The sequence below is a fragment of the Nansenia antarctica genome (assembly GCF_963989245.1).
Source record: "Nansenia antarctica genome assembly, chromosome: 4".
NCBI classification, from domain to species: Eukaryota; Metazoa; Chordata; class Actinopteri; order Argentiniformes; family Microstomatidae; genus Nansenia; species Nansenia antarctica.
This window is the reverse complement of record NC_137689.1, coordinates 2641207-2648078: the sequence shown is the minus strand read 5'-3', so window position 1 is coordinate 2648078 and position 6872 is coordinate 2641207. Positions and strand designations below refer to the sequence as shown.

The window sequence follows — 6872 nt, the reverse complement described above, 5'->3', positions numbered from 1 at the left end:
CACGCGCACTCACACACGCACACACACACACACACACTCATCCTCCCCCATCAACACCCCACTGACAAAGCATCCCATTCTTCCCTGCCTCCCTGCCTCTCAGTGGGATGTGGTCGGCACGGCAACCATCATATAAATCACTGCCAAAATAAAAGCCCTGGGTATAGGTCACGGCTAGGGGTCATGTCCTGGGGTCAAATGAGCCTCCACCCGCCCACGCCAAAGGTCAATCCTGAAACACACCCCCTGTGTCTACAATCTGGGCTGGGGGGGCAGAGAGAGACACCAGCTAGCTAGCTAACAGAGAGATAGACCAGCTAGCTAACAGAGAGACAGACCAGCTAGCTAGCTAACAGAGAAACAGAGCCATGTTCTAGTATGTTCCCTCTCTCCTCCATGTTCTAGTATGTTCTCTCTCTCTCCTTCATGTTCTAGTATGTTCCCTCTCTCCTCTCCTCTCCTCCATGTTCTAGTATGTTCTCTCTCTCTCTCATGTTCTATACTGTGTCTCCAGGGCTCACGTCTATTGATCCCCTCTCATTCTCACAGCTGGCTGATGCAACGCCTGAAATATTGAAGAAACACAGCGTAATACCCACTCTGCCACACCCTGGGCTCATACACTGAGACACAGACACTCAACACACACACACAGACAGACACACACACAGACTCTCACACGTGTCGCATCGAGTGAGACAGTCAGTTTGACGACATACCAAACTGACAACCAGAAAACGTCCCCTGATCATGTTTGACAAGCGATTAATTTTCTCTGCTTTTTTCACCAAGAAAAACCCAGTCGTCACGAGAACCGAAGCTGCTAGATGTGAGAGACGGAGCGCTAGCACAGAGCCTGGGGCCACGATACATAATTATCTGTAATGGTTAGCTACAGCGCTAAGCTGTGAGGCAGAGGCATAGAAGCATTAGCATTCTCACACACAGGGGGGAACACAATATGATAATGTGACTAAAATATACATAAACACTGACGGGGTTGAGCAAAGAACTCAGATGTTGTCTGTGTGACGGAGTGACAGTTTGTCAGATGTTATTAACGAGTTCATTATAGAATTAAATGGCGGCTATCTTTTCCATTTGTTTTGTGTGTGATGCGGTCTGGTGGAAAGGTCTGCATGCCGGCGATACTCAAGTGGCGCAAATGACCAAACAGCGTGTTTTTAAAAAGAAAAGAAAAGTGTTTTTTTTATATTTTAATAATAATAGCTTTAATTTATATAGCGCCTTTCAAAAACCCAAGGACGCTTTACAAGGGAATGAAACGGACAGACAAAACAGAAAACAACAAAGCAAAAACTGAAACAGTGACTAGGGGCCAAAGGCCTTGTGAACGTTTAAGTGTTGAAGAGCCCACTCAATATAACAAACAACAGTTTTAGGATCACTAAACACTTATCATTTGTGAATTGGATTCACTGTATCATCTGCCGTCCTGCTTCAGGCTACTGGGTTAGTGATTCATGGCTTGTAAACAAACTGTCGTGATATGAAAAAAAATGGAACACTTTTAAAAGAAGAGTTTTGGTCATTTGCGCGACTTGAGAATTTGAGGTCTGAACATGGTTTAGGAAGGAGTTCTTTTCTCAAGTGTTCTTTTCTCAAGTGTTCTTTTCTTAAGTGTTCTTTTCTTAAGTGTTCTTTTCTTAAGTGTTCTTTTCTTAAGTGTTCTTTTCTTAAGTGTTCTGTTCTTAAGTGTTCTGTTCTTAAGTGTTCTTTTCTTAAGTGTTCTGTTCTTAAGTGTTCTTTTCTTAAGTGTTCTTTTCTTAAGTGTTCTTTTCTTAAGTGTTCTTTTCTTAAGTGTTCTGTTCTTAAGTGTTCTTTTCTTAAGTGTTCTTTTCTCAAGTGTTCTTTTCTTACGTGTTCTTTTCTTAAGTGTTCTTTTCTTAAGTGTTCTGTTCTTAAGTGTTCTTTTCTTAAGTGTTCTTTTCTTAAGTGTTCTTTTCTTAAGTGTTCTTTTCTTAAGTGTTCTTTTCTTAAGTGTTCTGTTCTTAAGTGCTCTTTTCTGAAGTGTTCTTTTCTTAAGTGTTCTGTTCTTAAGTGTTCTTTTCTTAAGTGTTCTTTTCTTAAGTGTTCTTTTCTTAAGTGTTCTTTTCTTAAGTGTTCTTTTCTTAAGTGTTCTTTTCTTAAGTGTTCTTTTCTTAAGTGTTCTTTTCTTAAGTGTTCTTTTCTCAAGTGTTCTTTTCTTAAGTGTTCTTTTCTTAAGTGTTCTTTTCTTAAGTGTTCTTTTCTTAAGTGTTCTTTTCTTAAGTGTTCTTTTCTTAAGTGTTCTGTTCTCACGTGTGCCTTTCATTGTGAGTCTGGTCATGTGATGAGGCAAACAGGCAGGAATAGACCCTGGGAGCTGGTTAATGAGGCAAACAGGCAGGAATAGACCCTGGGAGCTGGTTAAACAGGCAGGAATAGACCCTGGGGGCTGGTTAAACAGGCAGGAATAGACCCTGGGAGCTGGTTAAACAGGCAGGAATAGACCCTGGGAGCTGGTTAAGACTCATTCTAACTGATAAGATTAGAGAGATGCATGCTGGGAAAGAACATGGTGGTTAGAGTGTGAGGTAAAACAGCTGTGAAGAGGTGTGTGTCTGTGAGTGTGTGACTGTGTGTGTGTGTGTATGTGAGTATGTGTGTGCACGTGTCTGTCTGTGAGTGTGTGAGTGTGTGACTGTGTGTGTGTGTATGTGTGTGTGTGTATGTGTGTGCACGTGTCTGTCTGTGAGTGTGTGAGTGTGTGACTGTGTGTGTATGTGTGTGCACGTGTCTGTCTGTGAGTGTGTGAGTGTGTGACTGTGTGTGTGTGTATGTGTGTGTGTGTATGTGTGTGCACGTGTCTGTCTGTGAGTGTGTGAGTGTGTGACTGTGTGTGTGTGTATGTGTGTGTGTATGTGTGTGCACGTGTCTGTCTGTGAGTGTGTGAGTGTGTGACTGTGTATGTGTGTATGTGTGTGTGTGTATGTGTGTGCACGTGTCTGTCTGTGAGTGTGTGAGTGTGTGTGTCTGAGCATGTGCGTGTCTGTGTGTGTGTGTGTGTGCTTGTACGTGCATGTGTGTATCAGCTTATGTGTGTGTCCTGTCCCCTGAGAGTGGACATACAGCAGCTGTGTGTGCTTGTCTGTGTACGACAGCGTGTGTGTGTGTGTGTGTGTGTGTGTGTGTGTGTGTGTGTGTGTGTGTGCTTGTCTGTGTACGACATGTCATTATGGACATATATCAGCTGTTGGGTGGTCTTTGTGTGTGTGTGTGTGTGTGTGCGTGCTTGCTTGCATGCTTGTGTGCATGTGTGCGTGTGTGTGTGTGTGTGTGTGTGTGTGTGTGTCTGTGTGTGTGTGGCCCGGCCCCCCACACACTGTGCTTACATAAGAACAGACCAGAGATGGAACACAGTGTTACACAGCAGGCCCTGAACCAGACACCAGCAGACGGGCGTGTGTGTGTGTGTGTGTGTGTGTGTGTGTCTGTGCGTGTGTGTCTGAGTGTGTGTGTGTGTGTGTCTGAGTGAGTGTGTGTGTGTGTGTGTGTGTGTGTGTGTCTGAGTGTGTGTGTGTGTGTGTGTGTGTGTGTGTGTGTATGTATGTGTGTGTGTGTGTGTGTGTGTTTAAAACAGAGGATCTGAACCAGACAGAGCGAAGAGACACACATACATCCACACACACACACACATGCACTCACACAGGACAGTAGGCACACATTATGCACACACGATCGGTCTCACACACACACACACACACACACACACACACACGTGTGTAGTAAGTAACATAGCACAGCAGACCCCCAGAGACTCCTGAGGGGGGGGAGAGTGACAGGCAGCTGTTACATGGTGTCACACACACACACACACACACACACACACACACACACACGCATGAGTAGACACACTTTCAATTAAAAAGCACCCAAATGGTTTTCATTTACATACACACACAAATTAATGTTTTTTGCTAAACAGCCCAAAAACATGTCAACTACAGTGCATTGAACAGATTCATTGTCCATGTTTATTTATGGATATTATAATAATAACAATAATAATAATATTAATAACAATAATAATAATAATAATAATAATAACAACATAATTAGTAATCTTTGTTAAAATATTAAGATGCTGTAGCATGGTGTCTTTTTCTCTCTAAACCCCTCTCTCTCTTTCTTCTCTCTCACCCCTCTCTCTCTTTCTTCTCTCTCTCCCCTTTTTCCTCTCTAATGGGCTTATATACATTTATATATAACGTATATATATATATATATATATAATCTAAGTAAGGCTGTGTAGCGCTGCTGCAGTGACAGCAGATTATCCAGACCAGACACAGACACAGAGGCGGTGGATGTAAGCCCTTAGATAGGACAAATATATATATATATATAAATGTGTGGTTATCACATCCACCTCACATTTTATACATATATATATATATATTTCCTATCTAAGGGCTTACATCCACCGCCTCTGTGTCTGTGTCTGCACTGGCTAATCTGCTGTCACTACAGCAGTAATGCTACACACCCCTAACCATCTCCCCTAACCCTGCCACCCCCTCCCTCCCTCCCTGGACATTGCTGTGTTAATTGTTCCCTGTGCCTGTTCTTTAAATCTGTGTTCTATGTACTCACGTTATCTGTTGTTAACTCTGTGTTCTATGTGTCATGTTATCTGTTGTTAACTCTGTGTTCTATGTGCTCATGTTATCTGTTCGTTAACTCTGTGTTCTATGTGTCTAATGTTATCTGTTGTTAACTCTGTGTTCTATGTGTCATGTTATCTGTTCGTTAACTCTGTGTTCTATGTGCTCATGTTATCTGTTGCTTGTTGTTTCTGTGTCTTCTGTCTTTCCCATATTGTCAGCGTCTTTGAGCCCCGGAAAAGCGCTATAATATAAAATGACAAATTATTGTTTCAGCTCTATTGTTCCTGCCTGTCCACACGCTAACACAGAGGGCTGTGTAGCCAACACCATGCTGGGGATACAGCGTAACTGTGCTGTTCTACTGGCATCATCATCATCATCATCATCATCATCTTCCTCTTCCTCCCTAATGTGTAGTGTTCCCCTCCGCTTGTCTGTGTTCCACAAATTGCTTCCTCGTAAACCCCGACATTTCCACTTGGTTTTTTCTCTGGGTTTTGTTGTAGCGTAGCACGAAAGCTGAGTGAGCTTCTGTTCTCCCAAGACTTGTATACAATTACTACCCCCTCGATTAGACGTTGCTCTTCCAAAACACAACTAAAAAGCTTGGGTTCGACAATGGGCGCCGTCTGAGGAAATTGAGCAATATTGTTTGAGCATGTTTTACGGGAAAACAAAAATGTCTAACTTCATAGTTTTGGCTTTTTCTGTTTTACGAGAGACAGGAACGGTCTCTACGTTGCTATGAAAGGGCTGTTTGGTTTTGGTTAGTTCACTCTTGGCTGTGTGAATGTTAAAAATACTGCTGTTAGTGTCATTCACAGTAGCACATGTAGCCTTTCAACAACTAAATGAAGTTACCTAATATGAAAGTAGCTGATTTATTAAGTTAACATGAAAGAAACTGATTTATTAAGTTAATATAAAAGAAACTGATTTATTAACTTAATATGAAAGAAACTGATTTATTAACTTAATAAGAAAAGTAGCAGATTTATGCCAAACAGCTTTCTTTGGGTTGGTGAACTCTCAGCGACGTCTAACGTTAGCCACATGTTGTGGACTAAGTGGAGGTCTGGCGAAGGTGGGAATCTAAAAAAAGAAAATGGCCTCTGCATGTTTACATTTTGCTGTTTACGAGAGACTCTGTCTGACATGGCTGCTAGCTGGGTTACACTCTCCACACTCACAGCCAAACCACACACTTACACACACATCCTACTTGCCCTACCAGGTTACACAGAAACGGACGTTCTAGATTAGAAGTTTCCTTCAACCACTGATTCAGGGTCAGATTTAGTTCAATCCATCTAATGGGTAAGAGGTTCAGACTGGAGTGTTATCTGATCCCAGATCTGTATTGGAGGGCTCCTTCTACCTCAGGTGTACAGGAGGGTTGGGAGCTGATCTGGGATCTGATAGTGTGACTGGTGCTGCAGCTGTCAGGTTTCAAGTTTTATTGTTACTTCACATTGCACAAGTGTGAGAGAGTGACATTCTTAACGTGCTTCGGTTCACAAGACACAAGGCAATAGACAAGTCAAGATAAAAAAGTGACAGTACAGGACATAAGTGACAAAGGCTAATTACAAGATAAAGGTGACAAAACTACAGGTAGGTTTAAACACCTGTGGTCTGCCCTGTTCTATTGCAAACACTGCATCAGTTTTAAATTACTTTGACAGTCAAGGACATGACAGTGTAGCTAAATCATGAGCCTATTTCATCCAATAAATATTAAGCATTTCAGTGTTAATGGTGTTTGGCTACATGTCAGAGTCTGTGTGTATAAAGGTTTGCTTTGGAGCGATATCAGGATATCAGGAGGCAATTTGATCCAATGAACCACAGTGAGTTTCAGTGTTAACAGTCAGGGGCTGTTGCTGTGTAGCTACACGTTACTTACTGAGAGAGAGAGAAGAGAGAGAGAGAGAGAGAGAAGAGAGAGAGAAGACAGAGAGAGAGAGAGAGAGAGAAGACAGAGAGAGAGAGAGAGAGAAGAGAGGAGAGGAGCTGTACAGTACGGCATGAGACCACTTTATAGATTACCTCTACAGATGTGATTGGATGGCCGTGTTGTGGTCACATCTATGATGTAGCGTATATAGATCGACTGAGCTGTCAGGTGTTGACACTTCATTCATATCGATCTTTAACCTTGTGTCCACCATAACCAATCAGAGGGGAGTGGTTTGTGTCCACCAATCACAGCAGAGTGACTTG

The 6872-nt window shown here is 42.4% G+C and overlaps 1 protein-coding gene across 1 annotated transcript in view; it reads right to left on the bottom strand.

The window, feature by feature from the left end:
- The window catches only part of robo3 (roundabout, axon guidance receptor, homolog 3), a gene marked incomplete at its 5' end in the record, with an annotated part of 155088 nt that overhangs the window by 19219 nt on the left and 128997 nt on the right, over positions 1 to 6872 (bottom strand). The window lies entirely within an intron of this gene.